General features: G+C 47.7%; 1 protein-coding gene across 1 annotated transcript in view; it reads right to left on the reverse strand.

Moving 5' to 3' along the window:
* LOC119399343 (uncharacterized) overlaps positions 1 to 19,382 on the reverse strand; it is a 233,338-nt gene that overhangs the window by 164,659 nt on the left and 49,297 nt on the right. The gene's annotated exons all lie outside the window — the stretch shown is intronic.

Consider the following 19,382-nt stretch of genomic DNA (forward strand, 5'->3'; position numbering starts at 1 on the left):
CAACGCTCTTGCATTTTTTTTTCCTTCAGTTTCTACAAACAACGGCGCCTGGAGCGTCCCGAGCGCGTTTCCCTCCAGCGCCGTGGCGTTCGGTGCATTCTTTGCCGGGCGCTGCAGTTTTAAAGCTGAAATGTCTAAGATCGTCTGTCTAGTTGGTGTTCAGTGAAAAAAGCATGCTCAAGAAAAACTAAACCCAATAATAACCCCTTTGTGATGCAACGCCGCTATTACTTCTAACGTTACATTTATCCAATCATAGGCCAGCGCTCATCTTATGTCATCTTTGACAAATCGCACCGGTGCGCACCGGGGCACACAGGCGCTACGACGATTGGACGAAACGGCGCACCAGGGCACCCCGGTGCGCACCAGTGCGATTTGTCGAAGATGCCATTAGTCATTTCCGCCCGCAATAGTTCTGGCGAGCGCCACTACGCGTTGATGCGGTCACCAGCGATGTAGGCGCTTCAAAAAAAGTGTTGGAGGGCCCCTTTAAAGGGCCCCTCACCAGGTGACCTAACGAATTTTAGTTAGACATTGCAAGTTGTTGCAAGCCCAATAAAGAGCATTTTGCCACAAGAATTTTTCTAATCGGTCGGTTAGAAGCTGAGAAAAACAATAATTTGTAGAGGCGCGAAACCATGATGCGAGGAGGCGAGCTGCAAACCCTTGCCGCTCGCCCCGTGTAGCCTTCGCAAGCCAAATCCCTCCCCTGCCCTCTTCGGCACGCGAGCAGAAGGATCACATAACGCATACGCATGAACACGTCATGCGCACAAAATGTCACGAGCCCATGACGTGCCCGAACCAGCCCGAGCCCCCAAGACGCGAGCGGTGTTGTGGCGGCGTTCTTTGCGCTTCATCTCTGCAAGTTATGCCGAACGCGCCCTCGCCGATCACTTGGCTTTTAACCTATTACTGAGCACGAAAGCTGCAACATTTGCACGGACGCGAGACTAGCGGTGTGCTGCATGAACATAGTTAGACGCGGGAGGATAAATGAGCCTAATGAGCGCTGGAACGCGGTAGAAAATTAGTTTCTTTGCAAAGGGTGGCGTCTGCACGATGCGCAAAGCGCGAGAACACGAACGCGTGCGAAACGGAGGTAGATTAGTCTCGAATCTCGCTGCGATTCGCAGTAAAAATTAAAAAAAGAAAACGCACACATTTCGTTTGTGTGTTTTATTATTGCACTCAAGTTTTATTCATCCATTCAAGCAACAAATTACACAAACTACACGTCGTGTCAAATAATTATCGCAGTGTCACGTGCTACTGTTGGCGACGTCAGAGCACTGTCGTCTACGTAGAGGAGCGACGTCGCAGCACTACCATCTACGTAGGGCCATTCTCCCATGTACGTCATCCCCTCATTCTCTGGGCGCGCGGACGCGAGAAGAAAAGAAAGCAGCGTTCAGCTTGAAATTTGACCCATTTACGCGGCGCGTAGCGTTGCAAATTTTGGCAGACGTAATCGTGAACGCCCAGTGCAGGCATTGCGCTCGTCAGCTCAAAATTGTCAAACCTGGTGAGGGGCCCTTTAAGGTTCCCAAGAAGTAGTCACCATTGTGGTCGTCCTGCGGCGGTGAGTCAACGGGGGCACGGGTTAGGCAGTCGGCGTCAGAGTGCTTTTGTCTGGACTTGTCCACGACGGTAATGTCGAAATCCAAAAGTCTCAGACTCCACCGATCGAGGCGACCTGAAGGGTCCTTCAAGTTATCTAGCCAACATAAGGCGTGGTGATCGCTCACAACTTTGAAAGGCCTGCCGTAAAGACAGGGGCGAAACTTTGATGTAGCCCAGATGATGGCAAGGCACTCCTTTTCTGTTGTGGAATAGTTCGCTTCCGCCTTAAATAGCAACCGGCTAGCGTAACTGACAACCGTTTTCAGACCGTCAGTCGTCTGCACTAGAATGGCTCGGAGCCCTACGCCGTTTGCGTCAGTGTGGATTTCCGTGTCCACGTATTCTTAAAAGTGCGCAAGTATCGCCGTCTCCAGGCGTCGCTTCAGTTCTAGAAATGCTTCGACTTGTGCCGTTCCCCACTTGAATTCCATGTCCGTCTTCATGAGGTGAACTAGAGGTTCGGCGATCCGTGAAAATCCCTTGCCGAAGCGTCTGTAATAGGCGCACAAGCCGAGCAATTGACGTAAGGCCTTCTTGTCGGTGGGCGGTGGGAAGGCAGCGATGGCAGCCGTTTTCCATGGGTCGGGGTGAACTCCGGACTTGTTATTCACATGGCCCAAGAACAAGAACTGTTCGTACGCGGATCCGCACGTTTCTGCCTTCAGGGTGAGTCCGAATGTTTTTATTGCTTGAAGTACAGCTTGAAAGCGCCGGAGGGGTTCGTCGAAGGTTGAGGCAAACACAACGATGTTATCCAAATACACGAGGCAAGTTCGCCGCTTGACGCCTACCAGTACTTTAGCCACAACGCGTTTGGAAAGTCGCAGGTACCGATGAAAAACTTGGGGCATGACGCTGAACGCGAAGTGGCCGTCTGGTGTTATAAAGGCAGTCTTCTCTCCATCTGTGTCGTCGACTTCGATATGACTATAGCCGGTATTGAGGACAATCGACGAAAAATACTCCACGCTGTGGATTCGATTCAGGGCGTCGTCTATACGTGAGAGAGAATACACGTCCTTCTTTTTGATTTTGTTCAGGCGACGATAATCGACGCAGAAACGTAGGGTTCGGTCCTTCTTCACTGACACCACGGGTGACGCCCACTGACTCTTGAACGGCTGGATGAGGTCGTCGCGTAGCGTTTCGTCGACTTCTTGCTTTACAGCCTCGCATTATCACGTGTAAACTCTGTACAGGCGCGGATGGAGTGGCCTGCCATTTTCCTCTGTAATTATGCGATGTCTGCGTCATTCATTGCGTCAACGCTGTGGTCAGTTTCCTCGCTTCAGAACAGGTGCGCTTGTCCAACCGAGGAAGCCAACCTTAGCATTGACTCAATGAATGACAATCTGACGAGAATCATTAAGGAGTGTGCGGTAGAAGTCGGAGGTTCAGTCACTAGATATGACACTGGCAAGCTCTCCCAGGAAACGAAAAAACACGCCGGGCCTGCGCTGAAATCGCAGCACAGTCACAGCGAAAGCTAGAAAAGCGGCGTTTCTATAGCCCGTTGTAAGCTCTCTTGGGGCTACAATACAAGTACATAGAAAGGTACCCACTAAGCCATAAATCACAATTTTTGTGAAGTTGGGAAGCACCTACTAAGCCATTATTCTTCATTCTGCGGAGAAGCGAGGCACCAGCTACACGTCTGTAAGGCATTATGTGCACTTTGTTGACGCTACGACTGATGACGATGAAGAATTATGGCTCAGCCTTATGTAATGAGTTGGCAGCCTTAAAGGGGCCCTGCAACACCTTTCTTAGTTATATTGGAATAGTCTCATTATTGACGTATAACTCTTCACGAGTCATATGCCGCAAAAATTTTTCGAATCCGTCAAGTCTAAGTGGTGTTACCAAATTATAGAGATCAGTTTCCGCAGCTTTCTCCCTCAACTCAACGCCGCGAGCGCGCGGAGAGCTAGGCAGCGAGTCGAGGGAGGGAGCGCAGACGAGCGAGGCTCCGCCCAAGAGCGCCGGTAGAAATTTTTTCTTCATTTTTTTCTCTCTGACGTCTGGGCGCAACCACGTGGTCTGTGCCGCCACTTCCGGTCGGCTTGCGTCGTTCTCGTCGAGCGGAGCCGATCGCACTGTGTATCGCGCGTGCTTGAAAACTGCGCGTCGGTTTGGTAATGTTGGGTGTGCACCTCGAACGCCGTAGTGTTTTCATCGCTTTGCCAACCATGGAAGCAAACCTGCGCGCTCGTTTGGAACGAATGACAGCTGAGATCGGTTTCGGCCCATACTCCGATCACCTCCTCGTAAGACGGCACTGGCAGACGACCCCGAAGCGCCGCCATTACCGGACGCCAGCATTGTTATCGGAGACATGCTGCACGGCTGCCTCGGTCGGTCGTGAGAACGTGCCGACGATGCAGTTCCCAGCTGACGAGGCAACACTCGACGGCTGCCACTCTCAACGGCAACCGGCGATGGTCAAAAGCACAGAAATATTCACGTTTTCGGCACTGCGCATGGCGAAGAAAACGGAACCACGCAACTACGAGCAGACGAGCTGTCGGTGAGACCGGAGGTGCTAATATTAATGTTTGTTCGGTGTTTTTAACGCGATAACAGAATATAAACATACAATATTATCTACTTATTGAACTCAAAATTAACAACGAAAGTAATAATGAGGGTGTTATCGTGATTATAACATCAGCCAATGGTAGAACTGCCGACAATCGCGTCATACATTGCGGACTAATACATCATTTGTCGAGAGAAGAGGGAGCGATTTTCAGATGACTTTGAGAATTTATTGTAAATTCCAGGCCGTGCGCATCGCTATAATATTTGGCTCGCGTGTTCTCGGGAGCCTCGACTACCGATCGGCAGCGCTTTTTGAGCATGCTCGAAAAGTGTTGCAGGGCCCCTTTAAACGGCCCACCATCATGTAATTTGCATTCAGTACGCCCGGTCGCTATTTCCCTCTCCCGTCATGCTGTATAACATACGTTGACGTGGGAGAGAGGGGAGGGCGAAGAACTTTACTGAGGAAATGGATCATGCGCTTATGGCCTTCCTTGGCAACCAATACAAGTGCACTTGCGAGGAACCCACTACGCTATAAATCATTGTAATTTTACTGAGACCCCGGGGAAATGGATCATGCGCTTATGGGATTCCTTGGCAACCAATACAAGTGCACTTGCGAGGAACCCACTACGCTATAAATCATTGTAATTTTTTAGACGTAGGGCAGCAGGCAATGTGCCATTTTTCGTCATTCGACGGAGAGCCGTGGTACCTGCTAAACGCATGTAAGGCATTATGTGCGCTTTGTTGATGCTGTGCCTGATGACGACGAAGAATTATGGCAGAGCCCTTTGTAATGGGTTGCAAGCATTCAACAACGTACTGGTTGCGCAATTCGCATTGTGTGACGCCTGCTTATAGAATTCGCGTTGTGCTACGCTTGGTGCATATTTTACTCTTCTACCACGCTATATTGCATATGCAAATGTGGTTCCTTCCCGACATCAAGCCTGCATAGGACCTTTTTGCAAAGCAGTTTCAAGCACCGGCATGGCTCAGAGGTTGAATACTGGGCTCCCACGCAGAGGGCCCAGGTTCGAACCCCGTTCCATCCTGGAATTTTTTTTCTTATTTCGTTTTTTTTTTCTTATTTTGAGCGATACTGGTTACGGACACCGGCGGCGGCGACAGCGGCGGCGGACAACTACGGCGCCAAAAACGGCCGGTGAAATGATCTCATAAAAGCTTTCGCTTGTAAAAACGACAGGCCTGTGCGGAAAACGCGGCGCAGTCACAGCGAAAGCTGCGAGAGCGGCATTTCTAGAGCCCGTTATAAACTCTCTTGTGGCTACTAATACAAGTACACTAGCAAGGTACCCACTACGCCACAAATCATAATGTTTGCGTAGTTGGGAAGCACCCACCTCGACATTGTTTTTTTATTCTGCGGACAAGTGAGCTACCATACGTGAGGCATTCTGTGTACTTTGTTGATATACGATGGCTGATGATGATTAATAATTGTGGTAGAGCTTACTGTAATGTGTTAGAAGGTTTAAGCAACCCACTAGTTACGTTATTCGCATTGTGTGAGGCCCGGTTGTTATTTAACTCTCCCACCACGCTTTACAGCATGTGTTAACGTGAGAAAGAGAGAGAGAGAGGAATTAACTTTATTAAGACCCTGAAGAAATTGATCTTGGGAGCCTTATGGGCTTCCTTGGCAACAATAGAAGAGCACTTGCGAGAAACTCACTTCGCCATAAATCATGATAATTTTTGTGAAGTAGGGAAGCAGACACTATGCAAGTTTTCGCCATTCTGCGGAGAATCGTGGTACCCGCTAAACACATGTAAGGCATTATGTGCACTTTCTTGATGCTGTGGCTGATGACGATGAAGAATTATGACAGAGCAATTTTTAATGGGTTGGAAGCACTTAACAACCCACTCGTTACGCAATTCGCATTGTGTGCAGCCTAGTTACCGAATTCGCGTTGTGTGACGCCTGGCTATTATTTTACTCTTCTACCATACCACATTACACATGTTAGTTTGGTTCCTTTCCGACATGAAGCCTGTATAGGGTCTTTTTGCAAGGCATTTTCAAGCACCGGCATGGTTCTGGGCTCCACGCAGAGGACGCAGTTTCGAACCTCGTTCAATTCCGGATATTTTCTTTTTCTTATTTAGTTCTTTTTCTTCTTTCGCGCGATAGTGGTTACGAACACCGGCAGCGGCGGCCGACAACTACGGCGCCAAAAACGGCCCTTGCTGTGATCTCATAACAGCTTTCGCTCTAAAACTTCATTAAGAAACGTTAAAGCATGAAAGCGTCAAATAGAACAGACAATATAGAACTCGCAGAGTTGTCGAACTTAATCAATAAGCGTAAAGTAGCCGACATACGAAAATATAACAGGGAGAGAATTGAACATGCTTTAAAAATGGGGCGCGGCGTCAAAACGGTGGAAAGAAAACTAGGCAAAGGCAAATACCAGGATCTACGCACTGAGGGACAATGAAGGTTAAATCACTAAAACTATGGATAGGATAGTTAAAATAGTAGAGGAGTCTTACAGAGATCTGTAGAGTACCTGCGACAACCAGGACGATAATGTAAGAAGTTGCAGTAGTCCAGAGGAAGGGGACACAACACCAGTAACGACATGGGAAGTAAACAAATTTTTAGAGGGAATACAAAGAGGCAAGGCCACTGGTAAGGATCAAGTAACATCAGATCTGTTTAAAGATGGTGGACAGATTATGTTACAATCCGCCTATTCACTTTAGAGGGGGGGGGGGGCGCTGCGACTCGGGGGGGCGCAATCTCAGCGCCATACATTGACATAATTGGGAGGGGGCGCTGCGACAAACCTTCGCCCTCTCCTGAACGCTAACCCTTCGCATGCCTATGATAGTAGCTAATAGAATTAAGACATTAGAATTCAATCAACCAAAGGACCTAGCAGTTTTTTCTAGACAATAGACCACATTCACACTATCGATCAGGTGATAAAGAAATGGGCGGAATGTAACCAAGCCCTGTATATATAGCCTTCATAGATTACGCGAAGGACTTTGGTCCGGTCGAGATATCAGCAGTAACGCAGGCACTGTGGAATCAGAGCTTGAATGAAACATTTATAAACATACAGGAAGAAATCTAAAGCGGCTCCACAGCCACCATAGTCGTCCATAAAAAAAGCGACGAAATTCCAATAAAGAAGGGTGTAAAGCAGGGAGACACGATCTCCCCAGTGCTATTCTCGCGTGCTTACAGGAGGTTTTCAGGGCCCTTGGTTGAGAAGAGTTAGGAATACGAGTTATTGGATAGTACCTTAGTAACCTGCAATTCGCTGATGACATTTCATTAGTTAGTAACTCAGGGGACGAGTTGCAACTCATCATTACTGAACTGGAGAAGGAAAGCAGAACAGTAGGTTTGAAAATGAATATGCATAAAACTAAGGTAATACACAAGCCTAGAAAGAGAACAGCGCTCTGCGATAGGTAGCGATGCACTGTAATTTGTAAAGGAAGACGTGCACTTAGGACATGTAGTAACCGCGGAGCCGAAACATGAGACAGAAGTAACTAGAAGAATAAGGATGGGGTGGAGCACATTCGGCAAGCATTCCCAAATTATGAATGGTAGTTTACCACTATTACTGAAGAGGAAGATATATAACAGCTGCATCTTACCGGTACTTACCTACGGAGCAGAAACCTGGAGTTTTACATACAGGGTTCAACTCAAACTGAGGACAACGCAGCGAGCAGTGGAAAGGAAAATGATAGGTATAACCTTAAGGGACAAGAAGGGAGCAGAGTTGATCGGGGAGCAAACGGATGTTAAGGACACCTTAGTCGAAATCAAGAAGATATGGACATGGGGAGGACATGTAACACGTAGGCAAGATAAACGCTGGTCATTAAGAGCAACTGACCGGATTCCCAGAGAAGGCAACCGCGCGAGGGGGGAAGGTTAGGTGGGCAGACGAGATTTAGAAGTTTGGAGGCATAACGTGGCAGCAGTAAGCACAGGACAGCGTTGATTGTCGGAACATGGGAGTGGCCTCTGCCCTGCAGTGGGCGTAGTCAGGCTGATGATGATGATGTTTTGCGTCTGGGGTCTCCGAATTCTTGCCGACGACGAAAAGCAGTTCTTGTATTGCAAGAGCAAGGTTTTAGGCTGTTCTTCCTTATGCTTCGGAAGTCTGCGATTGGCGTGGAAAGCTGGTTGAGGCGCTTGATGGAGTAGGCCCGGAAGAATCGGTGAGGGCGAAAGAATTGGTGTCTTCCACAATTTCTTCGATGTAGGCGACCTTCATGCCTTTGTTCACAATCTTGTACTCGTTGCTGAAATTTGTGAGCATCACTGTTGCTTTCCCTTCCTGCATCTCTGCTATTTCTCCTGCAGTACGAATCTCGCGGTTAATCAACTGGTGCTGGTTGCCTTCAGCGACGCCTTCCAGCTCTGTTGATTTCTAATTGCCGACGAAAATTATGACACTGGAACAAATGGGAATGGCGACCTGGTCTTCCAGCACACTGAAGGTGTGCTCTCCAGGCGGCGTGAGTGGCGTTAATGCTTTTTCTATTGACAGTGTTATCGACTTGGATCTCAGGTCGATGACTGCACCATGATGGCCTAAGAAGTCCATGGCAAGGATGACATCTCTTGAGCAACGCTGTAGGACTACGAAGCTTGCTGGATAAATCCAGTTGTTAATGGTGACTGACGCTGTGCAGATTCCTGCCGGCGTTACTAGGTGACCTCCAGCTGTCTGGATTTTGGGCCTTCCCAGGTGGTCATGACTTTCTTTGACTTCGTGGCGAACGGTCCACTGATGGCAGAATACTTGGCTCCAATGTCGACGAGAGCTGTGACGCTGTGGCCGTCGATAATAATGTCGATTTCGCTAGTTCGTCGTCTTACGTTGCGGTTAGGTCGCGGCGTCGGATCATGGCTACGTCGGTTTGTCCCGCTGCTACGACGTTGTGCCGTGAATTCTTCTTCGGGCCGCGAAGTGTGGACGTAAGGGCTACGTTCGGCTTGCGGCATGTTCTTTAGATGTCGTCACGGCGGAGGATCTTCGGTATTTTGTCGTACAGCAACCGCACCTCCATCGCTTGCTGCCCTTAGTTTTCCGGATATGGTCTAGGTGACCGGCCCCGGGTCGGCCAAGTGTATGGCCGGCGTTGGAAAGAGACGTAGCGGCCTGACGACAGCGATTGCGAAGGTTCTCGGGGGGTTCATTGCGCTCCTGCAAGATAGTCAGCGATGTCACGTGGCCGTTCACCTTGTTCTTGACGTGGCGCGTTGATGACGAGATCACGCAGTGCCATCTGTCGGTGCTGGTCGCGGTGGTAGGTGTGACCACCTTTTCCGCCATGGTAGCACAGTGGGCGGTGGTCGGGGGCGCGACAAACATCGGCTTCCTCGGGGTTTAGCGCTGGCCGACAGGTGGGCGGTGTGGCGTGGGTTGCGGCGGCGGCGGCGGTGTCTGGCGGTGTAACTGCGGCGGTGCGGGGTCTTCCCGTGGGCGTGGAGGGGGAGGGGCGCTACGATGCGCTGCAGCAGCGTAGCTCGTAGCTTCCGGATGAGGTTGCGTTGGTTCGGCAATTCCCAACGGTTGCTGGACTTCTTCGCGAACAATGTCAGTGATCCAGTCCACTCGAGTCTGCGTTGTTGGTCGTCGGTGAGCAGTGGTTGTACTGCCGTGCTTGAATCTCAAGCGCCTTTTCTATTGCCGTGGCCTCTGTAAGGAATTCACTAATAGTCTTGGGCGAGTTGGGAACAAGTCCCGCAAACAGCTCTTGCTTGACTCCTCGCATTAGAAAACGGAGCTTTTTCTCAGACATGGCGGAGTCGGTGTGACAGAACAGGCTCTTCATTCCTTCTGTGTGCATCCTGACGTTCTGGTTTGGGAGCTGTACACGGCGTTCCAGCAGGGTTTCGCCCCCTTTCCTTTTGCACGACACTTATGAAGGTTTCGAGGTATGCGGCGCGAAATAGGTGGCAGGTCGTCATGGCTGCCTCTCTGTTTTCAAACCAGGTCCTGGCGTCATCTTCAAGGACGAAGTATACGTGGCGAAGCTTCTTCTCGCAATCCCTCTTACTGAATTGGGCAGACCGGTCGTATTTTTCCAACCAGCTTTCTGGGTCTTCCTATAGTGATCCGCGGAAAGTCGGCGGCTCCCAGGGCTGATTCTTGGTGACTGTTTGAGGTGAGAGAGTGGCCGTCATGGTGCCTGTCGTCTTCGTCTTCGTGGCGCTTGGCTTCTCAGACACGGGTCCGTATTGTGGTGGCAATCTTTGTAGTCTGCGGCTACCTCAACTCTCCTTGATGTTGTCGGTTTCTTCTTCGCGACTTGGACTGGGTTCCCGGCTTTTTGTGGGCGTCCCCAACACGAAGAAACCAGCACCTACACCAGATGTCGCGAGGTCGTGACGTGGACAAAGGCAGCAGTCGGCTTCAAGAAGAACTGGTAGCTGGGCCAGTTGGTGATAATACTTGAACATGTGTAACTCAGCGCAACGACGACGTGGTTTGTCTTCAGCGCTGTGGTTTGTCTTCTCTTTTCTTGTGTCCGCGTCGTTGTTGCGCTAAGTTAACCATGTCCAGGCTTGTTCAAGACTAAACGTTTTATTTGGACGAACCTGTGTCCGATAAGCGAGAAGTCAAACTATTAGCAATATACGCCTACACTGATGACGGCGAACAGAGCGTCGGCCTTTGATAATCTTATCTGCAGTCAGGCGTACTGGTACATGCGATACATGCGGCATCGAACATTTGAGCATTATCTTTGGTTACCGGATAAGTTCCAGAAAAAACTCAACTGCTCGCGCCTGCGCGCTCAAGCCTAGAAGATTTTAAAATAATATTGAACGTTCCCAGACATTCCGGCGTGGCTTGCGGAATGCAGCGGCTACGCGCGCAAAGAAACAGCTATATAAAAAGAACAAAAGAAGCGCGCGTGGCAACACCCTGGTATTGTCAGCGGAATAAAGAGTTGGAAGTCAGCGCTCTTTACATGCTGTCTGTATAGTCGTCCTTTCCCATTTTTCTCGCTGTTACATGAGTAGTTAGTAGCGTCAGTCTGTTGTCAAAACTCTCCTGTGTTCGGGTCGTTTTTGCGCTCGACTCCGTTTAAGGATTGCTTGTTTGCTTGGCTGCATTCGATAGTCATCTTCCTACTCAAGCAGGTAGAACAAGGGAGGAAGGTGCTTGTAAAGTGCAGTACACACACGTGGAACTGAAGGTAAGCTTATGCGCACTATATAGTAGAAGCGGCTGTTCCTGGGTCGGCGCCCGTCGCAGCTGATTTAAATGAAAGCAAAAAACAACGCTCACAGAATATACTGAAAAGTGAGAAAAAAGGTAAACGCATGGAATACTGACATTTAATGTATCACAAGTATAAACGCAGTAGTACAATCTCCTGAAACATTTGTTTGTGTCAATCGGCCTGGCACGCTACGCTCATACTTAGAATAGGCAGCGCAAGATACCTCTACGTGAACATTAAATATTTAGAATAGCGTAGTTCACCACCCTCCCCGCCCCCTAACGTATCGTTATATTGTGATTTTCATGGATAAGGACAGTAAGGCGGTGGGATACGTTTATAAAACGATGTATTCGTCTTACGACCATTTTACGCCAAGAGGCCTTCTGGGTGTACCATTATTCAATATTTATTCTGCTAAATTCGTTCAATTCGAGTAGGACTCACAATCGAGTTCCCTGGAAGTCCAAAAATTGCTTTCCGATAATGTAACCTTAATGCGCTCAACCCTTCTACCTTTTTGTATAATGTGTTATGAAATAGATAATGAATATCGCATCATGTTAAGGTTGCTTGTGCGACGCACCTATTGGCTCTAGTTCTGAAAGACAGAATATACTGTCACGTGCTTGTGACATCGACGAAGGCAGCAGTCGGCGTGTCTGAGATGAAACACTTTGTTTGGCCGAACTTGTCGCCACGAAACAGAAAGTCAAACAACAGCAATACACACCGTACACTGAGAGCGGCGAACAGAGCGTCGACCATCGTAAAACTCATCATGGCTGGGACGCGCCGTCTTTTATACATCATGCATCGACCTTTCTAGCCTTATCACTGGTGGTTGCGCAAGCTAGAATGATCTTGAGTATTCGCGTCATGTGCGCAATCTTGACAAAATGATCTACTAGAATCTGGAATGTTCCCAGACGTTCTGGCGCGGCCCGCGCAACAGCGATCACACGTGCAACGGACCAGTTACAGAAACATAGCAAAAGAAGCGCGCATGGCATTGCCCCCCACTGAGTGAGTGAGTGAGTGAGTGAGTGAGTGAGTGAGTGAGTGAGTGAGTGAGTGAGTGAGTGAGTGAGTGAGTGAGTGAGTGAGTGAGTGAGTGAGTGAGTGAGTGAGTGAGTGAGTGAGTGAGTGAGTGAGTGAGTGAGTGAGTGAGTGAGTGAGTGAGTGAGTGAGTGAGTGAGTGAGTGAGTGAGTGAGTGAGTGAGTGAGTGAGTGAGTGAGTGAGTGAGTGAGTGAGTGAGTGAGTGAGTGAGTGAGTGAGTGAGTGAGTGAGTGAGTGAGTGAGTGAGTGAGTGAGAACTAAATTTACTCTGGTCCAAAAGTGGCATAAGCTGAACGCGACTGGAGGTCGCGCTAGCTCAGCCAGGTGGCTCCATCCAGGAAGGTGCCGGAAGCTGGAGCCTCTCGGCGATGTCCCGGGCCCTCTGGACTGCCAGGAGTTGGTTGTTGAGTTCCATGCTGCGCATGGCAGCCTCCCAGGAGGGTTTTTCCGATAATGCTGACCCCAAATTAAACGGGCACAGCCAGAGCATATATTCAAAATTGCAGTGCACGTGATTACAGTGCTGACAGTGAGATGAAAAGTCTGGATCTATTCTGTTCAGCATGGCTGGAGTGATGTACGTTTTTGTATGTAGTTGTCGTACTGTGACCGCTTGCGCTTTATTCAATTTAGGGTCAGGAGGGGGGAGGAGCTGGCGCCCTAGTTTGTCAGCTGAGGTGATCTCGTGGAATGATAATAATGTATCCTTGAAATCCATGCATCCCAGTTCCCGTTGAAAATGCATCGCCCCGATGCTTAAAACAGAACATGGAATTTAAAATATGCATGCAATATAAAAGAAACATGAGAAAGAAAGCAAAAAGTGGAGTCCGCAGATTCCTTAACGCGCATAGAAAGTCTTCAGGCGTACCACATGCACGATCACGGGGCGTGCCCGGCGCTGCTGAGAGTTCGTCATGCCGTTGGGGATAACCCGGTAGTCGAGTTCGCCTAGACGTCGAAGTACTATTCTTTTTAGTTTTTATAAATGATATCGTAAACGATATACCTGTCAAAATCAAACTGTTCGCGGACGATTGCATCCTTTATCAGGAAGTAAACACACCTGATGACCAGGCATTATTAAGTAGTGCCCTGGACAAACTACATATTTGGTGTGAAAGATGGCAGATGAGCATCAATACTACAAAAACCGTTTCAATGACAATTTCAAGAAAGAAGGCACCCCTTACTTTCCAGTATTCAATAAATGGTCGCTGTCTTAGTGCTGTAAATCGTTATAAATACTTAGGCTTAATAATCACTTCAGACCTCCAGTGGAATGAACATATCACCTTCATAGAAAAGAAAGCCATGAAAAAGCTTGGATATCTTAGGAGATCGTTACGACAGTCAACGCAAGAAATAAAACTATTAGCGTATAAAACCTACATTCGTCCCCTTTTGGAATATGCCTGCGTGGTCTGGGACCCATACACAAAGAAAAATATTGATAAACTAGAAAACCTACAAAGAAAATCTGCTCGATTTATCTTTCGTTCGTATAATCGCCTTACGTCAGTCAGTGCTTTGCTTCAGACAGCGAACTTGGAAGCCTTACATCTGCGGCGATATCGCGAAAGGTTAAAATATATGTACACTTACTCTATCACTGTAAGCTTGGCATTGATTCAAGTGCGTATATAGAAAAAGTCGTGCGACGACCAACGCGGGCCGATCATTCAAAAAAATTACAGGAATTTTCTTGTAGAACCAACTCGTACATGGGCTCTTTTTTCCCACGAACTGTACGCGAGTGGAATCGCCTCCCTGGTGGGGTTGTGGAGGCGGCGACAGTGGCGTCATTCTTAGCGGAGTTAAAGAACTTATAGAATGTCTTCCTGCCATATTTGTACTCTTTGTTTTGTGACGTTGGCACGATTTGTTTTTTTTTCTCTTTGCTTGCTTTCATGCGTTGTTAGTACACATGTGATGTTAGTACGCATTTATATAGGTATTATGCTATATGCAATTCCATACCATGCACTGTATATTTTTCTTTTTTTTTTACCGCGTTCGAAACTTGTGTTCGGGGCATTTTTTGTGCGTAATATATTGTGAAAATGTTCAGTGTGCTATATTTATATTACCCACTCCTGCTTATGGCTTCATATTGAAGCCAGCAGAAACCCTGTAAATAATAACAAGATAATACCCTGTATGGTGCGAAGTATCTTCGAAGAAGCTTCTCGCTCAGTCCGCGTCGGCGTATTGTTGTCCAGACCCAGACACGGTCGCCAGGCTGGTATTCCACGTGGCGGCGTCGAAGGTTGTAACGACGGCTGTCGGTCTTTTGCTGGCACTTGATGCGCACACGGGCGAGTTGTCGGGATTCTTCGGCGCGCTGAAGGTAGACGGTGACCTCGAAGTTTTCTTCGTCAGAAACGTTGGGTAACATGGCGTCGAGCGTCGTTGCCGGGCTCCTTCTGAAGACCAACTTGTACGGCGTCATTTACGTCGTTTCTTGCGCGGCCGTGTTGTATGCGAAGGTCACGTACGGAAGTATGGCATCCCACGTCTTGTTTTCGACGTCGATGTACATGGCCAGCATTTCGGCGATGGTCTTCTTTAGCCACTCCGTGAGGTCATTGGTCCGTGGGTGGTACGCTGTGGTTCGGCGTTGGCTTGTTTGGCTGTATTTCAATATTGCCTGAGTTAGGTCAGCAGTAAATGCCGTACCTCTGTCTGTGATGAGGACCTCTGAGGCACCATGACGAAGGACAATGTTCTCAACGAAGAACTTGGCTACCTCGGAGTCACTGCCTTTGGGCAAGGCCCTTGTCTCGGCGCAGCGTGTAAGGTACACTCTTAGCAAACGACCGCTTAAAACAACGCATATAAGGCGGAAAGTAGGTCAAATTTTCGACGCTTATAAATGGCTCTCTAAGCGGCCTACTTATACGGCTCTTTCATGCGGCCCTTCTTTATACGGCCTCCGGCTAAGCGGCTCTTTCTTATGCGGCCTAAATTTATGCGGCTCTTCCCTATGCGCGGCCATCTCGTTGCCAGAAGGCCGTTTAAAAGTGACCGCTTAAAGTAACGCATACCGTCGATGTGGTTAAGCGGTATTTCAGGTCAAATCTGTCCGGCTTATATACGGCTCAATATGCGGTCGAAATATATGCGGTACTTTTCGCAAATTTTTAGAAAAAAAAAAGAAATTCTTCTACGTTGTAGTTGATCGTGCAGTGTTCCTCTTTTTATTTTCTTTTGTTTCTTCAGCCTTTCAACTCATGAATATGCATTTACACATCACAAGAACACTGCACAGAGAGTCACAAACCATGTATCAACACACACACACTCCACCACGGGGATTTGAACCCAGGCCAACCGCGTGACAAGCAGACACTGTAACCACTACGCCACCGCACCACACGATCTGGGTGGACTTCCGCGGCTTTATATATGCACTTCACGTTATCTTGGGCGATTTTACGATCGGCTACAACGCTATAATTTTGCATATATGAGAGGCATCGTTAGTCACAGTCAGTTTGTGTGTGGAATTATGTTTCTCGTCCGACGGCTTGCGCATCCCGCACGGAGACAGAGGTGAACAATGAACGATGCGTTTCCGAGTGCATTTCCATTTGCCGGCATCATACAGCAGCCGAACGTGCCCTGATGTGCAACCAGCCGCCAAAGAAAAGTTTTCTGCGATGTTTGACGCAGTACAGGCGGTGGAAGTCAGCTGATCTCATCTCCACTTGACGAAGTACAGTCTCCCACGTCCTTCGCGAGCATCGCGTTGATGTCGGTGCGTTTATACGGACAGTATTATGTAGAGGTTCATCTCAGAGAATCGGATTAAAACACATAATCGCTTATTCGCGCAACTGATGGGTTTGGTGTAGTGCAGCGCGTACGAGGCGACGGACCAGCTTTCAGAACGGGCGCGCTCATTTCTCTCTCGAGTGTAGCATAGGCGATGAAGAAACGTTGTTGTTGAGTCGAAAGAACAACGAGCCTTCGCAGAAAAAGAATGCAGTCTCCCGAGCTCGAGGCTGACGGCGCGGACGAGCGATGCCGTGGGATTGTCATGCTGGGGAGGACGGCGGGTCTGAGGTTGTTCGTTCTCGTGGTTCGTTCGTTGTTGACAGTTGGAAGTGATGCTCCCCTTGGCTTCCACAAACGATGAAACGTATAGTGCATGACTGGCGCGGAAAGAGCACGCATGAAATCGCTTGCATCACCCGTTAGAACACATGTTTCCTGCCAAGCGTCGCATCAAAAATAGCAATGCTTGAAATCGAATGAAGTCACAATATGATCCAGCTTTCAAGGATAAAACCATGCTATTTCTTCAAAAGTCAGAAGTGGCCTGAAGGATTCAGAAGGATCATGTGAACAATTATACTGAATGATGCAAAGATTAACTTGAAACATTCTAATATTTAATAGGTGCTGTTAAATCTAAATAATAACCCCAAATTAAATATGCACTTGTTTTGCACCTTGAAGCTTCATGAACGTTAAGCTCTATAACATGCCTCAGTTGACCACATATCAGCGCCGAACAGCGATCTGGTGGAGGCCCTGTGTTGGGAAACATAGCAGGTTGAAGGTTGTTTTCGTATTCCACCCATTGTCGACGAGTGAAAGTGATTCTTTCCTTGGCTACGAGATGTGATCGGAGCGACAAGGGCCAGTATTACTTCACTACACGTCATCCAGTCGAGTATGCTTTGAGCTTAACAACGCTTAAACGTATAAACTAGCAGAATGCTAGAAGTGGCTGAACTCGGGCAGTAATCTTGACTTCTAGGAATAAATGTTCACCTGTCTTAAAAATGTGCAGTCAGTAGCATCCTGCTTGATTCGGATCATGGGACACGACATGCAAACGTAAAATACTAAATAGTAGATATAGAGGAACAATTCTTTTACTCAGTAGGTGTCATAATTGCAAATAACAGCTGCAAATAAAAAGCATGCTTTCACACTAATAGCACACCCATAAATGTTGAGCTTTACGTGTCCCAGTCAACCTCCCTCATGTTCAATACCCGGGGCGTAGCCAGAAATTTTTTTCAGGGTGGGGGGGAGTCATCCATGCTTTATGTATGTTTGTGCATGCGTTTGCATGTCTGTGTGTATATATACACAAGCAAAATTGAAAATTTTCGGGGGGGGGTTGAACGCCCTCCAATGCCCCCCCCCCCCCCCCTGGCTACGCCCCTGTTCCATACCATGTAGCTTTACGTGCACCTTTATTTAAATATAAGCTGTCATGCAACATCCTTAGCTTTGGCTGGTACAGCAGCTAATACAAACTGTGCTTGAGAATCCAAGATTTATTGCCAGTACCAACACTAGCTATACACAATAACATTCTGTAGTAGTTCAAGCGCAAGTGTTGCAGCTTTTTTTTTCAGAATTAGCAGCTCATATAGCGCTCACATAAGCATGCAGACATACACGTCTAAATGTGCAGCTATTATTCTTTTTTACGAAGAACTGCGTGAAATAAACTGGCACAAGGAGACGCACGGACAAGCGTCTTCCTTGTGCCAGTTTATTTCGTGCAGTTCTTTGTAGTCATGGATTACCAACTTGCCCAGCGATCAATTCTTCAATATTATCCTTTACGTGCAGCCCCCTTCCGTGGCAGTTACCACGGCACACCATCTGTCAGACATTGTGCCACATAAAGGGTATTTGCATATAGTACAAGATTTGTCCTTCACTAAATGTTGAGACCTGAAATGTATTTGTTATTTTTCTGGTACCATTTCAAGACATGACCTTTCCCTTGCAGTGTTGAGACATATATTTGCAATAAGTTAGTCAGGCATCGAGTCCAAATCCATCACTGTGCCAGCCTGGCACTTAATTATGTATGCATGGGTCCCTTATTTCCATTCTCTGCTTCAAGCCCTTCCCTTCACCCATTACTGTAGAACTGTGGCATTTAGGTGTTCCATCTGGCACCGCTAATTGTTGTTACATTTTGTGCCATTTCTTCGAGTACCCATGCCAGTATTTAGTGCACTAAGTGAATGAAGGAACATGTTATGCTGCTGCGCAGCTGCATACTGAGCAGAACAATGAAATGTAGAGCCATGAGAGAAAATATAGAGAATATTGTCACGCTACAACGCAAACACAAGACAGTGAGAAGTTCTACAAGAGTAGGAGGACAGCTTGTTGACACAAAAAAAAATAGCAGGCACAAACATGTCTAGCAAGACTGAAACTTGGGCTAGTTGGTTGTCCTTCATGATGAACCAGCAGCACAACCACACACAGAGGAAAGGTACACGAAACACAGCACTGTGTTATGTGCCTTCTTTCCTATGTCCGTGTGTGGTTGCACTGCCGGTTCATCATGGACAAACATGATGTCTTCGGCAAAATCCCAAAGACCCACTAGACATTGATGTTCATTGATGTCCCCATTGTCTTTCTCACCTGCAGAGCACACGCATCACTACATATACAATAGGATGCATTGCAAGGGTTCTTCACCTATATGCTCTCTTGTTGGAGTAATAGGGCATTGTGTGAACAAAATAACGAAGGTAAAAATAAAATCACCCTAAAATACATGCCATATTCTTTATTGCTCAATTTTCAACCTCCACGTGTTCCACTTCAGCACCTGTGCACATAATGGCCCCCTAAAGGATCTCGGCAGTAGTTTCTCTGAAGTGGTTTTCAAAGCTGCTATTGGATTAGATTAAGCTAATTGAATCTCATGAACTTATCCTTTCAAAACAAATAAGGGGGCAGTCCACTTGTTATTTTCTAGCAAGCTACCTTAGCAATTTGGCTTTGAACGTGTGCACTTTCCTTGCAATTGTGTCCCAAACAATATTAACTACAAGACACATCATTCTACACTCTTAAAAGAAAAGGTAGTGCTACTTACTAACTTTGAGGTAGTAAATTGCTGTCACAACATTCA

The sequence above is a fragment of the Rhipicephalus sanguineus genome, chromosome 7 (genome assembly GCF_013339695.2).
Source record: "Rhipicephalus sanguineus isolate Rsan-2018 chromosome 7, BIME_Rsan_1.4, whole genome shotgun sequence".
NCBI lineage: Eukaryota > Metazoa > Arthropoda > Arachnida > Ixodida > Ixodidae > Rhipicephalus > Rhipicephalus sanguineus.